The 17,676-nt window shown below is 41.5% G+C and overlaps 1 long non-coding RNA gene across 2 annotated transcripts in view; it reads left to right on the forward strand.

Moving 5' to 3' along the window:
* Positions 1-17,676, forward strand: part of LOC126061162 (uncharacterized) — a 33,773-nt gene that overhangs the window by 12,029 nt on the left and 4,068 nt on the right. The gene's annotated exons all lie outside the window — the stretch shown is intronic.

The following is a 17,676-nucleotide window of genomic DNA, read 5'->3' on the forward strand; positions in this document are numbered from 1 at the left end:
CTGACAACCTCCCGGGGAGGCAGCCAGACCTCAGAGAGGAACCGTCATGGAGTTCCCACCCTCATCAAAGATTCGTGTGCCCCAAGAGTGGCGCGGAAGCAAGAGGGCCATTAGAACCGAGGGACCAGGGTTAAATGGGACACTGAGGACCTTGGCAGTGACCAATGACCACCAATGGCTGCCAGGTCTCCCGTGGACTTCCCAAGGATGGCCTGAGGGAAAGTTTCCTGTTGGCTGGAGGTTGAAATTACGTTGATTTAAAGAATTAAACCCCTGATGGAATTGTTTTTAAAAGTTGCAGGGGATGGCTATACTACATAAATAACATGGCGCTGCCTATCTTTGCACATGGGGAGCCCTGGTGGTACAGTGGTTAAAGCAATTAACTGCTAACTGAAAGGTCAGTGGTTCAAAACCACCAGCAGCTCCACGAGAGAAAGATGTGACAGCCTGCTTCTGCAGAGATTTACTGCCTTGGAAACACTAAGGGGTCACTATGAGTCAGAATCGACTCAAAGGCAGTGGATTTTTTTTTTTTTGTATCTTTGTGCATATAGCTTTGCATATAGATGGCAGTGGGTAGTGGGTTGTGCATATAGCTTTTCCTATATACAGGATACTTTTTTGAAGATAGATTCACAGAAGTAGAATTACTAATTCAAAGGGTATAGGCATTTTTAAGGCTCTTGATACATGTGGCCTAAGTGCTGTCTGAATGGGTTGCGCCTTTTCAGATTTGGATTTAAAAACTAGAACCCTCTTTCCAAAGGAAGTTGTAGTGGGGCTGGAGACTGGTGAGGAGGCTGTTGCAATATTCCATATGAGTTAGGAAGAGGGGCCAGAGTAAGAGTAGGGCGATGGGGGAAGAGAGGAAGGAACAAATTCCAGAGTCATTTAGGAGGTGATATCAACAAACCATCTCTGAATATGAGGAAAGCCATAAAGGAGAAGGGACAATCAGGAACCCCTTACTAATTTTCAGGTTGAAAACCCGAGTAGATGAAAATCCTGTCAACCAGGAGGTAGTGTGGCTTAGCGGAAATAGCCTGTATTTTGGATCTAGTCAGACCTAATTCAAATCCCAACTCCCTTATTAATTAGTTCTGTGGCCTTGGGCAAGTTATGGAAACTTTCTGAGCTTAAACCCATCACCAAACCCATTGCCATTGAGTTGACTCTGACTTAGAGCGATGCTATGGGACAGAGTAGAACTGCACCATAGAGTTTCCAAGGAGCACCTGGTGGATTTGAACTGCCGACCTTTTGGTGAGCAGCCTGACCTTTTGGTGAGCAGCCGTAGCACTTAACCACTATGTCACCAGGGTTCTGAGCCTACTTAGATTTCCTCGTTTGTGAAATGGGGATGGTAGCGCTTGTCAGCCTCCTGGGTTACGATAATGTGAAAATGTGTTTAAAGCACCCAGCCTGTTGTGGTTTGAAGAAATTAATAAAAGCAGATACTACTGATAGAAGACTGTGTGCAGACTTGCCGGATAAAAATAATTTGGTTTGAGATAAATTGTGTTTAAGATGTCTACAGAGAGTCCGTACAGTAAACGTCGTTTTTTTGTTTTTTTTTTGAGGAGAACCTAGAGGTATGAGGGAGTCCCTGGGTGGTGTAAACGTTAACACGGACAGCTGGTAGCCAAAAGGTTGGTGGTTCGAATCCATACAGAGGCACCTCGGAAGAAAAGCCTGGCAGTCTACTCTAAAAAAAATTAGCCAATGAAAACACACATGGGGCCATTGTCTGAGTAATCCAGTGCTGCTGTAACAGAAATACCACAGGTGAATGGCTTTAACTAAGAGAAGTTTATTTTCTCACAGTCTAGGAAGCCAGAAGTCCGAACTCAGGGTGCCAGCTCTCGTAGAAGGCTTTCTTTGTTGGTTCTGAAGGAAGGTCCTTGTCATCAGTCTTCACTGGTTGACTTAAAACACAACCTAATTTTATAGATTGAGTCCTGCCTCATCAACATAGCTGCAGCTAATCCCACCTCATTAACATCATAGAGGTAGGATTTACAACACATGGGAAAATCACAACAATACTGGGAATCATGGACTAACCAAGTTGACACACATTTTGAGGGGGACACAATTCAGTCCATAACAGTCACCATGAGTCAGAGTCAACGTGACCGCAACTGGAGGAAAAAAAGAGGTATGAAAGGGACTAGGAAAGAGGGGTCACATTCCTGCTGCCCTTGTGTATTTGGGGTCACGGAAGACAGTGGTGCAGTTCTCGAGTATGACCACAAGGTGGAGTCCGTTTTGTGGCAAGGAGATTTTTAGACCATTGACTTGGGGCTGTAGTGCAGTATTTGTACACAAAACTTTGGCTGAGATCTTATTGTGCTTGTCTCTGCCTTCCAGAAGCTCTCTGACTTGTATTGGGGGTGGGCAGGAGGCTGGCTGCAGCTTCGTTGGAGGGCAGTCAGATTCTTTTACACCACAGTAGCGTTGCAGACCTCTACCTATCAGGAAAGTTTTCCTTCCACAAGGGTCACTGATGCATATAGAAGAGAACAGGGCACCCACATAGTTCTGTAGTATCAGGACCAGGTGCTTCCGGAGTCAACTGCAAAACTGGGTCCCCAGGAACTAGAAGTACTTTTCTATTTCTGAAAGTGCACTTTAAAAAAAGGGAATGTTTAACAGAACTCAAGAGATTTCTTGGGGCTTTGGACTAAAGCTCCTCCCCCCGCCCGCCTTTTTTTTTTTTTTTTTTAAGAGCGCGTTGACACATTTAAAAAGGGAAAACCAGACCTGGGCAGAAGAGCGTTGGGGGAGAGTAAACCTTTCCTGTCTGGAGAAAATAAGATGCCCTGTTAACAGAAATTGCACTGCTATAGCGCTATCAAGCTAACTGTATGTTGGACACAGGAGCCCTGGTAGAGCAGTGGTTAAGTGCTCAACTGCTAACAAAAAGGTTGGCGGTTCAGACCCACCAGCTGCTCCTTGGGAGAAAGATGTGGCAGCTTGCTTCTTTAAAGATTACAGTCTTGGTAACCCAATGGGGCAGTTCTACTCTGTCCTATAGGTCGCTATGAGTTGGAATTGACTTGAGGGCAGCAGGGTTGTTGGTTTTTTTGTATGTTGAACAAGCAGGACTTGTGAGTTATAATAAACATGACTTTACATCTCCCCTCTCCCCACAAGGGCCTGCTCTGGGATAGCGGGGGAAGGGGTCATCTTTCTTCTCCTGCTCCCAACTCCAGTCTGCATGCCCCTCCCCCCCATTTTCTAACTCTAGTTTTGAACCCCTCCAGATTACAGTCTGGGGAGAAAGGAGAGGGAAGGGGGCCAAGAATATTTTTACTTCACCAGATTGGGTAGTACAGTAGTGAGATGGCTTCATACTCTCGGCCTGGTTTAAAGCTGATTCTCTCATGGGGTTCTCTTTGAAGAACCCTAACATTGCTGGTTTCACTACTGGAATCCCAGTAGTTAGCCCCCTCCACAGTCCTTAAGAATCAACTTCAACCTCCTGCATTTGGCTGAGGTCCTGTTGCTCCTCTTGATGGCGTTATTGGTGGTAGTTGCCTAAGACAATTCCCTACTCTGGCTCACTCTCTTCTTTCTCGCATCATCGGGTCCATGAGACGCACTCTCACTGTCCTTGCCCTGAGACACTGGGAGTGCGGGCCACCCCCGCACAGTAACTCTTCTCCATTTTCCTTCCAAAGCCGTTCAACAGCCTACCTCAGGCCCTTGAGCTTTCCTGAGTGGGGGCGAGACTCATCCACTCTGCCAGTAGCTGCCAGAGGCGGATTACCCAATAAACAAGGTAAGCACAGACTAACTTGTGCTTACTTACTAATCTGTAGCGAACAATTTCACATGGGCTTCACCGCATCAAAACTCGTGAAATTGTTCGCCTCAAATTAGTAAGTAAACACAAGTAGACTTGTGCTTACCTTGACTAGTGGGTCATCTGCCCCTGTCAGGGATTGTAAATTTGAAAAGAGGCTTTGATTCTGTAGGAAGGTGCTGTGGGGTTGGGAGAGAGACAGATACCAGCCAGACCTAGAAGCAGAATCTTTGATGTCCTGAAAAAATGTGAAATTGTTCACTACAGATGATCTGTTAAGCAAGGTATGCACCATGCTTATGTTGCCTATTGGATAAGCAGCCCCTGGGTGCTGGTGACAGGATCAGGAGGCAGACAGGCAGGAGAACACTCATCTTCCTACTCCAGCCTTGCTGGCTCCCTCTAGTGCCCTCTACTGGCAGAACCTAAAAGGAGCCGCTGGCAAAGGAGAAACGTGGTTTGCAGAGTCCCAGCCCGGAATTAGAAAGCTGAGTACAGAGGGTGAGTTTCAAGCTCAGAGGCCAGAGCCTGATGACTGCCACACCTCTTCCCTATTTCTCTGAAGAAATGCTGCAAAATCTTCCTCTCCGTATTTCCAACAACCAGTACCCCTTTATACCCTCACTCTGGGTAATTTGTCTAACAGATCTCAACTTTCTACTTTGAAAATCCTGCAGAATGGTCTAACTCACTAGCTCACTTTAGTATCTAATACAATCTTTTTTATCTTGATGGCTCAGTTGAAACTTTTAATTGAATGCCTATTGCAGTAATAATGGCTAACCTTTAAGATAGAGGAAACTGATCAAATTTATATCTATATTATCCATTTAGTTCTTTAGCTCTAGTTAGACACCCCCACCTGGTCCATCAGTATATCACACTGATGATTCTACCTCTAAAATACATCTCAGATTTGCTCAGTCTTCTCCACCTCCACAGCTGGCTCCCTGTCTGGGCTTCTGCCATCTGTCACCTGGACAACTGCAGCAGTTTCCAAATTCGAGCTCCTCTTTCCTACACTGCACCCAGAATGGCATCCAAACCCTGGTCCCTAAAGCCCCATTTGCCTCTCCCACCTCATGCAGGCAGCTCTCCCTTTTGCCCACCTCACTCCAGTCACACTGGGCTTGTGTAGTTTCCTCACACTCCGGGCACTTACACATTCCCAAGCCTGTGCACATCAGGGTGCCTGGAATTCCCTGCCCTCCCTCTTCACTTGTTGGCTTCTTCTTTTCTTTCTAGCCTCCTCAGAGGAACCTTCCCTAACTGCACTATCTGAAATAGGTCATCCATACTTTTCTTCTCTCAGCACCTCATTTGTTTCCTTCCTACCACTTAGCATAATTTGTAGTTATTCTTTGTGTATTTAACTGTCTGCCCAATCACACTATAAATTCCACGAGGTCAGGAGCCACACCTCTCTTATCGGACATGGCACAACATCCAGTCGGGGAATAAGAACAGGCTTCAAAGAAGGAGATGGCACTTGGGGGACTATACTGTGTTCCCTCCTCATTCCATCAACAGCACCTAAGATTTTGTTTTGGAGGACTCAGCCCTTGCCCACTTCAGTCATTTGGTACCGGTTGAAATGACCTCACCTTCAGCACCATGGAAGTCTTTTCTCTTTTTTTTTTTAATTGTATTTTAGGTGAAAATTTACAGAGAAAACTAACTTCTCATTAGTTAATATACGTATAGTTTTACGACATTCGTTGCCAACCCCACGACATGTCAGCAGTTTCCCCGTCTCAACCTTAGTTTCCCCATTACCAGCTTTCCTGTCCCCTCCTCCTGCTTTTTTGTCCTTGCCCCTGGGCTGGTGTGCCCATTGAGTCTTATTTTGTTTTTTGGGCCTGTCTAATCTTTTGCTGAAGGGTGAACCTCAGGAATGACTTCACTACTGAGCTAAAAGTGTATCTGGGGGCCATACTTTCAGGGTTTCTCCAGTCTCTGTCAGATCATAAGTCTGGCTTTTTGGGGTTTTTTTTTAGTAGAATTTTTTTTTACATTTTTCTCCAGCTCTGTCCATGACTGTCTATTGTGATGCCTGTCAGAGCAGTTGGTGGTGGTAGCCAGGAACCATCTAGTTGTGCTAGACTCAGTCAGGCAGAGGCTGTGGTGGTTGTGGCCCATTAGTCTTTTGGACTAATCTTTCCCTTGTGTCTTTGGTTTTCTCTATTCTCCCTTGCTCCAGACAGAGTGATACCAGTGGAGTATCTTAGATGATTGCTCATAAGCTTTTAAGACCGCAGATTCTACTCACCAAAATAGAATGTAGAACATTTTCTTTATAAATTATATTATGCCAATTGAGCTAGATGTTCCCTGTGACCATGGTACCCAGCCCTCAGCCCAGTAATTCAGTCCCTCAGGGAGTCTGGATGTGTCTATGGAGCTTCCATGATCTCGCCTTGGTCAAGTTGCGCTGGCTTCCCCAGTATTTTGTACTGTCTTGCCCTTCACTATAGTTACCGCTTCTCTATTGTCTACTGGTGTTTTTCCCTCTCACATAACCATCAAAGATTGTTTCTTTTTGTGTGTAAATCTTTTCATGAGTTTTTATAGTTATGGTCTCATACAATATTTGTCCTTTTGTGATTGACTTATTTCACTCAGCATAATGCCCTCCAGGTTCATCCATGTTGTGAGATGCTTCACAGATTCATCGTTGTTCTTTATCATTTCGTAGTATTCCATTTTATGTATGTACCACAGTTTGTTTATTCATTCATCTGTTGATGGACATCTAGGTTGTTTCCATCTTTTGGCTATTGCGAATAATGCTGCAGTGAACATGGGTGTGCATGTATTTATTTGTGTGATGGCTCTTATTTCTCTAGGATATATCCCTAGGAGTGGGATTGCAAGATCACATGATATTTCTATTTCTAGCTTTTTAAGGAAGCTCCATATCAATTTCCAAAATGGTTGTACCATTTTGCATTCCCATCAGCAGTGCATAAGAGTTCCAATCTCCCTATAGCCTCTCTAACATTTGTGATTTTCTTTTTTTTTTTTTTTCTATTTGTGCCAGTAATGTCAGGGCGTGATGGTAACTCATTGTTGTTTTGATTTGCATTTTGCTAATGTTTGGTGATTGCATTTCCTCATGTATTTGTTAGCTACTAGAATGTCTTCTTTGGTGAAGTGTCTGGTCACATCCTTTGCCCATTTTTTAATTGGATTATTTGTCTTTTTTTCGTAGATGTGTTGGATTTTCCAGTAGGTTTTAAAGATTAGACCTTTGTCAACTTTGTCACAGCCAAATTTTTTTCCCCAGTTTGTAGGTTCTCTTTTTACTCTTTTGGTGAAGTCTTTTGATGAGCACAAATGTTTAATTTTTAGAAGCTCCCAGTTATCTAGCTTATCTTCTGGTGTTTGTGTATTGTTAGTTATGGTTTGTGTCCTGTTAATGCTGTGTATTAGGGCATCTGTGTTGACTCTATTTTTTCTTCTATGATCTTTATACTTTTTGGTTTTATATTTAGGTCTTTGATCCATTTTTTAATTAATTTGTATATCGTGTGAGGTATGGGTCCTGTGTCAATTTTTTGCAGATGGACATCCAGTTTTGCCAGCACCATTTGTTAAACAGACTGTCTTTGCCCCATCTGATGGACTTTGGGTCTTCGCTGAAGATCAGGTGACCGTAGGTGGGTTCTCAGTTCTGTTCCATTGGTCAGTGTGTCTGTCATTGTACCGGTGCCAGGCTGTTTTGACTACCATAGCTGTATAGTAGGTTCTGAGGTCAGGTAATGCAAGTACTCCTACTTTATTCTTCTTCAATAGTGCCTTACTTCTCTGGGGCCTCTTCCCTTTCCATATACAGTTAATGATTAGTTTTTCCATCTCATTAAAGAATGCTGTTGATATTTGGATCTGGATTGCATTGTATTTGTAGATTGCTTTGGGTAGAAAATTTCTTTTTTTTTACTTTTGGGTAGAATTGACATTTTCACAATGTTAAGCCTGCCTATCCATGACGTGGTATGTTTTTCCATTTATGCAGGTCTCTTTTGGTTTCTTGCAGTACTGTTTTGTAGTTTTCTTTGCAGAGGTCTTTTACGTCCTTGGTTAGATTCATTCCTAAGTATTTTATTATTTTAGGGGCTATTATAACTGGCATTGTTTTCCTGATTTCCTTTTCTTTGTTCTCTTTATTGGTGTATAGGAATCCAACTGATTTTTTTTTTTATTAACTTTTATTAAGCTTCAAGTGAACGTTTACAAATCCAATCAGTCTGTCACATATAAGTTTACATACATCTTACTCCGTACTCCCACTTGCTCTCCCCCTATTGAGTCAGCCGTTTCAGTCTCTCCTTTCGTGACAATTTTGCCAGCTTCCCTCTCTCTCTATCCTCCCATCCCCCCTCCAGACAAGAGATGCCAACACAATCTCAAGTGTCCACCTGATATAATTAGCTCACTCTTCATCAGCATCTCTCTCCCACCCACTGACCAGTCCCTTTCATGTCTGATGAGTTGTCTTCGGGGATGGTTCCTGTCCTGTGCCAACAGAAGGTCTGGGGACCATGGCCGCCGGGATTCCTCTAGTCTCAGTCAGATCATTAAGTATGGTCTTTTTATGAGAATTTGGGGTCTGCATCCCACTGATCTCCTGCTCCCTCAGGAGTTCTCTGTTGTGCTCCCTGTCAGGGCAGTCATCGATTGTGGCTGGGCACCATCTAGTTCTTCTGGTCTCAGGATGATGTAAGTCTCTGGTTCATGTGGCCCTTTCTGTCTGTTGGGCTCTTAGTTGTCATGTGACCTTGGTGTTCTTCATTTTCCTTTGCTCCAGGTGGGTTAAGACCAATTGATGCATCTTAGATGGCCGCTTGTTAGCATTTAAGACCCCAGACGCCACATTTCAAAGTGGGATGCAGAATGTTTTCATAATAGAATTATTTTGCCAATTGACTTAGAAGTCCCCTCAAACCATGGTCCCCAGACCCCCGCCCTTGCTCCGCTGACCTTTGAAGCATTCAGTTTATCCCGGAAACTTCTTTGCTTTTGGTCCAGTCCAGTTGAGCTAACCTTCCATGTATTGAGTGTTGTCCTTCCCTTCACCTAAAGCAGTTCTTATCTACTGATTAATCAATAAAAAACCCTCTCCTTCCCTCCCTCCCTCCCCCCCTCATAACCACAAAAGTATGTGTTCTTCTCACTTTTTACTGTTTCTCAAGATCTTATAATAGTGGTCTTATACAATATTTGTCCTTTTGCCTCTGACTAATTTCGCTCAGCATAATGCCTTCCAGGTTCCTCCATGTTATGAAATGTTTCACAGATTCGTCACTGTTCTTTATCGATGCATAGTATTCCATTGTGTGAATATACCACAATTTATTTACCCATTCATCCGTTGATGGACACCTTGGTTGCTTCCCGCTTTTTGCTATTGTAAACAGAGCTGCAATAAACATGGGTGTGCATATATCTGTTTGTGTGAAGGCTTTTGTTTCTCTAGGGTATATTCCGAGGAGTGGGATTTCTGGGTTGTATGGTAGTTCTATTTCTAACTGTTTAAGATAACGCCAGATAGATTTCCAAAGTGGTTGTACCATTTTACATTCCCACCGGCAGTGTATAAGAGTTCCAATCTCTCCGCAGCCTCTCCAGCATTTATTATTTTGTGTTTTTTGGATTAATGCCAGCCTTGTTGGAGTGAGATGGAATCTCATCGTAGTTTTAATTTGCATTTCTCTAATGGCTAATGATCGAGAGCCCAACTGATTTTTATATGTTTATGTTATATCCTGGTACTCTGCCGAATCTTTCTATTAGTTCCAGTAGTTTTCTCATGGAGTCTTTTGGGTTTTGTATGTGTAGTATCATATCATCCGCAAATAGGGACAGTTTTATGGAAGTCTCTTATTACTGTAGGTGGATCAGCACATCTTATCCCCATTACCATCACCATCACCCCCACTACCACCACCACAGCCACCATAGTGATTGGTTAAAGGTTGGGTGAATAATACAGTTGGAGCGAAAGAGAATCAAGGTGTTTGCTAGGCTTGTGGGCAAGAAGCTTTCTCTCTCTTCTGTTGGAACAGCTATCAGAGAACTTCTCCCTTCTCCTGAGTTGTGTGGTGTCTACATGTGCAATTTGGGACTGCTGCAATCATTTTGCTGCCACGAGAGGGGAAGGCTTGCTATACCAGCCAAAGTCCCAGCAGGAAAAATATGGCAATTTCAAATTGGATAATTTGAAGAGAAATTAATAGACTATTCACAAAGGTATGAGCAGGGTGTAGGGAAAGCCCAAGGGATAAAGTATCTTTGCGTCATTACCACATTAGGCCTATAGAGGGTGGCACTGAATGTAAAGACTGAAAGAGCTGTGTGGAGGCTGTCACCTGATAGGTAAGGGATAAAGGCAGTCTATGGTGCTCCTATTGATGAAGAAAAGTTAATAAATACTCCCAACCAAACATTCCACAATCAATTAATGTAATCCATCATGTCAATAGAATAAAAACAGAAATCACATGATCATCTCAATGGATGTAGAGAAAGCATTTGACAAAATCCAGCATGCTTTCCTGATAAAAACACCCAACAAACTAGGAATAGAAAGGACCTTCCTCGATCCTTAGCAACCCTATAGGACAGAGTAGAACTTTCCCATAGGGGTTCTACAGGAGCAGCTGGTGGATTCAAACTGCTGACCTTTTGGTTAGCAGCTGTAGCTCTTAACCACTCCACCACCAGGGCTCCATTCTGGTAAAAGGCACCTATAAAACCCCACAGCTAACATCCTTCTTAATGATGAAGGACTGGATGCTTTCCCTTAAGATCAGGTACAAGACCAGGATGCTCACTTTCATTACTTCTATTCAGCATTATACTGGAAGTTCTAGTCATGATATTTAGGCAAGAAAAAGAAATAAAAGGCACTCAGACTGAAAAGGCAGAAGTGAAATTTTCTGTATTTGCTAACGTCATGATCTTGTATATAGAAAAGCCTAAGGAATCCATGAAAAAACTATTAGAGCTAAAAAATGAATTCAGCAAGGTTGCTGGATACAAAGTCAACATACGAAAGTCAAATGTATTTCTATACACTTGCAGAGAACAATCCAAAAATGAAATTAAGAAAACAGTTCCACTCACAATCCCATCCCATTGCCGTCACAATAGCATCAAAAAAAAATACTTAGGAATAGGTTTTTAAAAATAAACAAAACTTATCTTCTGAAAACTACAAAGCGTTGTAGAAAGAAACTAAAGATCTAAGTAAAAGGAAAAACATCCCATGTTCACGCATCAGAAAACTTAACATTGTTAAGATGGCAATACTTCCCAAACTGATCTTCTGATTCAATGCAATACCTAGCAGAATCCCAGATGACTTCAGAGGGTGATAGATAAAGAGTATAGGGTTTCTTTTTGAGGTGATGAAATGTTTTAAAATTGATTGTGGCAATGGCTGCATGTATCTGTGAACATACTAAAAAACCACTGAATTGTGCACTTCAAATGGGTGAATTGTATAGTATATTAATTATATCTTGATAAGCTATGTGAAAGAGAATAAATATCTCAAACATCCTCTGAGACCCTGCTGATGCTGCCCACTGGCCAAACCTAAGTGGAAGACAAGGGCAAGGAAGACAATTAACATAATTCGTATAGGTCAGCCTCCCAGATCACTGAGCAGGTTGGAGAAGAATACCAAAAAAAACAAACCAAACCCATTGCCATCGAGTCAATTCCAACTCATAGCAACCCTATAGGACAGAGTAGAAGTGCCCCATAGTTTCCAAAGAGCGCCTAGTGGGTTCGAACTGCTGAACTTTTGGTTAGCAGCGGTAACACTTAACTACTATGCCATCAGGGTTTTCAGAGAAGAATAGAATGCTGGATATGAAGGAACAAAAGAAAGAGTGCACACCTACTGCTGCTGGGAGAGGGGTGAGGGAGCCACGAGGGCGTCTGAGGATAATATTGATACCTGCAAAATGCAGAATTGAGAGATGGAATAAAGCCAGGTCACTTGTGATGCTGTCTGAGCGACTGCATCAGGCATCACCTGAATCTAGTTACCTCTGTAATTCTCGGTTACATGAGTTAATAGGTTCCCTTTATTGTTTAAGTGTCACTTGAGACATAGAGTCCTCACAGATGCAATGAGTCTTCAAGTATGATGAGATTTCAACAAGTAGAAGTGGGGAAAGGACTTTCCAGACATAGGGAAGAGTGTAAGCAAAGGCAACGGTGGGAAATGAGGGGCATGTTTGGGGGTCAGTGAGTAAGCAGTTGGCTGCAGCATATGGGTGAAGTAGAAAAATATTAGAAGATACTAGAAAGGTAAATTGGGTTCATACACTGGAGGTCCTGGAGCTCCCAGGTCAAGGAGCTAGGAGCTTAAGCAATTGATAATGCTGAACCATGAAAAGTTGAACTTCTGTGCTTACAATTATTATTTTTGTCTATATTTTTTCATAAGGAACCCTGGTGGTACAGCGATTAAGCCCTCAGCTGCTAACCGAAAGGTTGGCAGTTTGAACCCACCAGCTGCTTGGTGGGAGAAAGAAATGGCAGTCTGCTTCTGTAAAGATTTACAGCCTTAGAAACTCTATGGGGCAGTTCTATTCTGTCCTATAGAGTCATTATGAGTTGTAATCAACTGTAGGGCAGTGGATTTTTTTTTTTTTAATAATTTTTATTGTGCTTTAAGTGAAAGTTTACAAATCAAGTCAGCCTCTCACACAAAAACTTATGTACACCTTGTTAAAAAAAAAAACACCTTGTTACACACTCCCAATTACTCTCCTCCCTAATATGACAGCCCGCTGTCTCCCTCCACTCTCTGTTTTCATGTCCATTTCACCAGCTTCTAACCCCTTCCACCCTCTCATCTCCCCTCCAGGCAGGAGATGCCAGAATAGTCTCAAGTGTCCACCTGATCCAAGAAGCTCACTCCTCACCAGCATCCCTCTCCAACCCATTGTCCGGTCCAATCCATGTCTGAAGAGTTGGCTTCGGGAATGGTTCCTGTCCTGGGCCAACAGAAGATCTGGGGGCCATGACCACTGGGGTTCTTCCAGTCTCAGTCAGACCATTAAGTCTGGTCTTTTTATGAGAATTTGGGGTCTGCATTTTTATCCCACTGCTCTCCTCCTCCCTCAAGGGTTCTCTGCTGTGTTCCCTGTCAGAGCAGTCATCAGTTGTAGCTGGGCACCATCTAGTTCTTCTGGTCTCAGGATGATGTAGCCTCTGGTTCATGTGGCCCTTTCTGTCTCTTGGGCTCCTAATTGCCTTGTGTCCTTTGTGTCCTTGGTGTTCTTCATTCTCCTTTGATCCAGGTGGGTTGAGACCAACTGATGCATCTTAGTTGGCCACTTGTTAGCATTTAAGACCCCAGACACCACTCTTCAAAGTGGGATGCAGAATGTTTTCTTAATAGATTTTATTATACCAATTGACTTAGATGTCCCCTGAAACCATGGTCCCCAGACCTCTGCCCCTGCTACACTGGCCTTTGAAGCATTCAGTTTATTCAGGAAACTTCTTTGCTTTTGGTTTAGTCCAGTTGTGCTGACCTCCCCTGTATTGTGTACTGTCTTTCCCTTCACCTAAAGTAGTTCTTCTTCTCTACTATATAATTAGTGAATACCCCACTCCCTCCCTCCCTCCCTCCCTCCCTCCCTCCCTCCACCCTCTTGAAACCACAAAAGAATGTTTACTTCTCAGTTTAAACTATTTCTCAAGTTCTTATAATAGTGGTCTTATACAATATTTGTCCTTTTGCAACTAATTTCACTCAGCATAATGCCTTCCAGGTTCCTCCATGTTATGAACTGTTTCACAGATTCCTCACTGTTCTTTATCGATGTGTAGTATTCCATTGTGTGAATATACCATAATTTATTTATCCATTCATCTGTTGATGGGCACCTTGGTTGCTTCCACCTTTTTGCTACTGTAAACAGTGCTGCAGTAAACATGGGTGTGCATATATCTGCTTGTGTAAAGACTCTTATTTCTCTAGGATATATTCCGAGGAGTGGGATTGCTGGATTGTATGCTAGTTCTATTTTTAGCTTTTTAAGGAAGCGCCATATCAATTTCCAAAGTGGTTGTACCATTTTACATTCCCACCAGCAGTGTTTAAGTGTTCCAATCTCTCCATAGCCACTCCAACATTTATTATTTGGTGTTTTTTGGATTAATGCCAGCCTTGTTGGAGTGGGATGAAATCTCATTGTAGTTTTGATCTGTATTTCTCTAATGGCTAACGATTGTGAACATTTCCTCATGTATCTGTTAGCCTCCTGAATGTCTTCTTTAGTGAAGTATCCATTCATATCTTTTGCCCATTTGTTAATTGGGTTATTTGTCTTTTTGCAGTTGAGTTTTTGCAGTATCATGTAGATTTTCGAGATCAGGCGCTGATTGGAAATGTCATAGCTAAAAACCTTTTCCCAGTCTGTAGGTAGTCTTTTTACTCTTTTGGGGAAGTCTTTGGATGAGCACAGGTGTTTGATTCTTAGGAGCTCCCAGTTATCTAGTTTTTCTTTTGCATTCTTAATAACGTTTTGTATACTGTTTATGCCATGTATTAGGGCTCCTAACGTTGCCCCTATTTTTTCTTTTATGATCTTTATCGTTTTCGATTTTATATTTAGGTCTTTGATCCATTCTGAGCTCGTTTTTGCGCATGGAGTGAGGTATGGGTCTTGTTTCACTTTTTTGCAGATGAATATCCAGTTATGCCAGCACCATTTGTTAAAAAGACTGTCTTTTCCCCATTTAACTGTTTTGGGGCCTTTGTCAAATATCAACTGCTCATATGTAGATGGATTTATGTGTGGATTCTCAGTTCTGTTCCATTGGTCATTTTTATCACTCATTCATGATAAAAACTCTCAGCAAAATGGGAATAGAAGGAAAATTCCTCAACATAATAAAGGGCATTTATACAAAGCCAACAGCCAACATCACCCTAAATGGAGAGAGCCTGAAAGCATTCCCACTGAGAGCAGGAACCAGACAAGGATGCCCTTTATCACCATTCTTATTCAACATTGTGCTGGAAGTCCTAGCCAGAGAAATTAGGCTAGATAAAGAAATAAAGGGCATCCAGATCGGCAAGGAAGAAGTAAAAGTATCTCTTTTTGCAGACGACATGATTTTATACACAGAAAACCCTAAGGAATCCTCAAGAAAACTACTGAAACTAATAGAAGAGTTCAGCAGAGTTTGGGGATACAAGATAAACATACAAAAATCAGTTAGATTCCTCTACACCAACAAAAAGAACATCGAAGAGGAAATCACCAAATCAATGCCATTTATCTGTTGTTGTACCAGTACCAGGCTGTTTTGACTACTGTGGCAGTATAATAGGTTCTAAAATCAGGTAAGGTAAGGCCTCGCACTTTGTTCTTCTTTTTCAGTAATGCCTTATTTATCCGGGGCCTCTTTCCCTTCCATATGAAGTTGGTGATTTGTTTCTCCATCTTATTAAAGAATGTCATTAGGATTTTGATCGGAATTGCATTAAATGTATAGATTACTTCTGGTAGAATAGACATTTTTATAATGTTAAGTCTTCCTATCCAGGAGCAAGGTATGTTTTTCCACTTACGTAAGTCTCTTTTGGTTTCTTGCAGAAGCTTACTGTAGTTTTCTTTGTATAAGTCTTTTACATCTCTGGTAAGATTTATTCCTAAGTATTTTATCTTCTTGGGGGCTACTGTAAATGGCATTGATTTGGTGATTTCCTCTTCGATGTTCTTTTTGTTGGTGTAGAGGAATCCAACTGATTTTTGTATGTTTATCTTGTATCCCCATACTCTGCTGAACTCTTCTATTAGTTTCAGTAGTTTTCTTGAGGATTCCTTAGGGTTTTCTGTGTATAAAATCATGTCGTCTGCAAAAAGAGATACTTTTACTTCTTCCTTGCCAATCTGGATGCCCTTTATTTATCTATCCTAATTGCTCTGGCTAGGACCTCCAACACAATGTTGAATAAGAGTGGTGATAGAGGGCATCCTTGTCTGGTTCCTGCTCTCAGTGGGAATGCTTTCAGGCTCTCTCCATTTAGGGTGATGTTGGCTGTTGGCTTTGTATAAATGCCCTTTATTATGTTGAGGAATTTTCCTTCTATTCCCATTTTGCTGAGAGTTTTTATCATGAATGAGTGTTGAACTTTGTCATGCCTTTTCTGCATCAATTGATGAAATCATGTGATTGTCGTCTTTTGTTTTATTTATGTGGTGGATTACATTAATTGTTTTTCTAATGTTCAACCCTCCCTGTATACCTGGTATGAATCCCACTTGGTCGTGGTGAATTATTTTTTTGATATGTTGTTGAATTCTATTGGCTAGAATTTTGTTGAGAATTTTTACATCTACGTTCATGAGAGATATAAGTCTATAATTTTCGTTTCTTGTGGTGTCTTTACCTGGTTTTGGTATCAGGGATATAGTGGCTTCATAGAATGAGTTTGGTAGTATTCCATCCTTTTCTATGCTCTGAAATACCTTTAGTACTAGTGGTGTTAACTCTTCTCTGAAAGTTTGGTAGAACCCTGCAGTGAAGCCGTCTGGACCACGGCTTTTTTTTCTTGGGAGTTTTTTGATTACCTTTTCAATCTCTTCTTTCGTTATGGGTCTATTTAGTTGTTCTACCTCTGTTTGTGTTAGTTTAGGTAGGTAGTGTGTTTCTAGGAATTTATCCATTTCTTCTAGGTTTTCAAATTTGAGTACAGTTTTTCATAGTAATCTGATATGATTCTTTTAATTTCAGTTGGGTCTGTTGTAATATCACCCATCTCATTTCTGATCTGGGTTATTTGCTTCCTCTCCTGTTTTTCTTTTGTCAGTTTGGCCAGTGGATTATTGATTTTGTTGATTTTTTCCAAAAACCAGCTTTTGGGTCTTGTTAATTCTTTTAACTGTTTTTCTGTTTCCTATTTCATTTAGTTCCGCTCTAATTTTTATTATTTGTTTTCTTCTGGTGCTTGTGGGTCTGTTTTGTTGTTCTCTTTCTATTTGTTCAAGTTGTAGGGATAATTCTTTGATTTTGGCCCTTCTCTTTTGATGTGTGCATTTATTGATATAAATTGGCCTCTGAGCACCACCTTTGCTGTATCCCAAAGATTCTGATAGGAAGTGTTTTCATTCTCATTGGACTCCTTGAATTTCTTTACTCCATCCTTAATGTCTTCTATAATCCAGTCTTTTTTGAGCAGGGTATTGTTCTGTTTCCAAGTGTTTGATTTCTTTTCCCTGCTTTTCCTGTTATTGATTTCCACTTTTATGGCCTTATGGTCAGAGATGATGCTGTATAATATTTCAGTGTTTTGGATTCTGCTAAGGCTTGCTTTATGACCTAATAATATGTGATCTATTCTAGAGAATGTTCCATGTGCTATAGAAAAGAAAGCATACTTGGCTGCTGTTGGGTGGAGTGTTCTGTATATGTCTACGAGGTCAAGTTGGTTGATTGTGGCATTTAGATCTTCCGTATCTTTATTGAGCTTCTTTCTGGATGTCCTGTCCTTCACCGAAAGTGGTGTGTTGAAGTCTCCTACTATTATTGTGGAGCTGTATATCTCACTTTTCCATGCTGATAGAGTTTGTTTTATGTATCTTGCAGCCCTGTCATTGGCTGCATAAATATTTAATATATTATATCTTCTTGGTGTATTGTCCCTTTAATCATTATGTAGTGTCCTTCTTTATCCTTTCTGATGGATTTTAAAGTCTATTTTGTCAGAAATTAATATTGCCACTCCTGCTCTTTTTTGATTGTCGTTTGCTTGATGTATTTTTTTCCATCCTTTGAGTTTTAGTTTGTTTGTGTCTCTAAGTCTAATTCTAAGGTGTGTCTCTCGTAGA

The sequence above is a fragment of the Elephas maximus genome, chromosome 17 (assembly GCF_024166365.1).
Source record: "Elephas maximus indicus isolate mEleMax1 chromosome 17, mEleMax1 primary haplotype, whole genome shotgun sequence".
NCBI lineage: Eukaryota > Metazoa > Chordata > Mammalia > Proboscidea > Elephantidae > Elephas > Elephas maximus.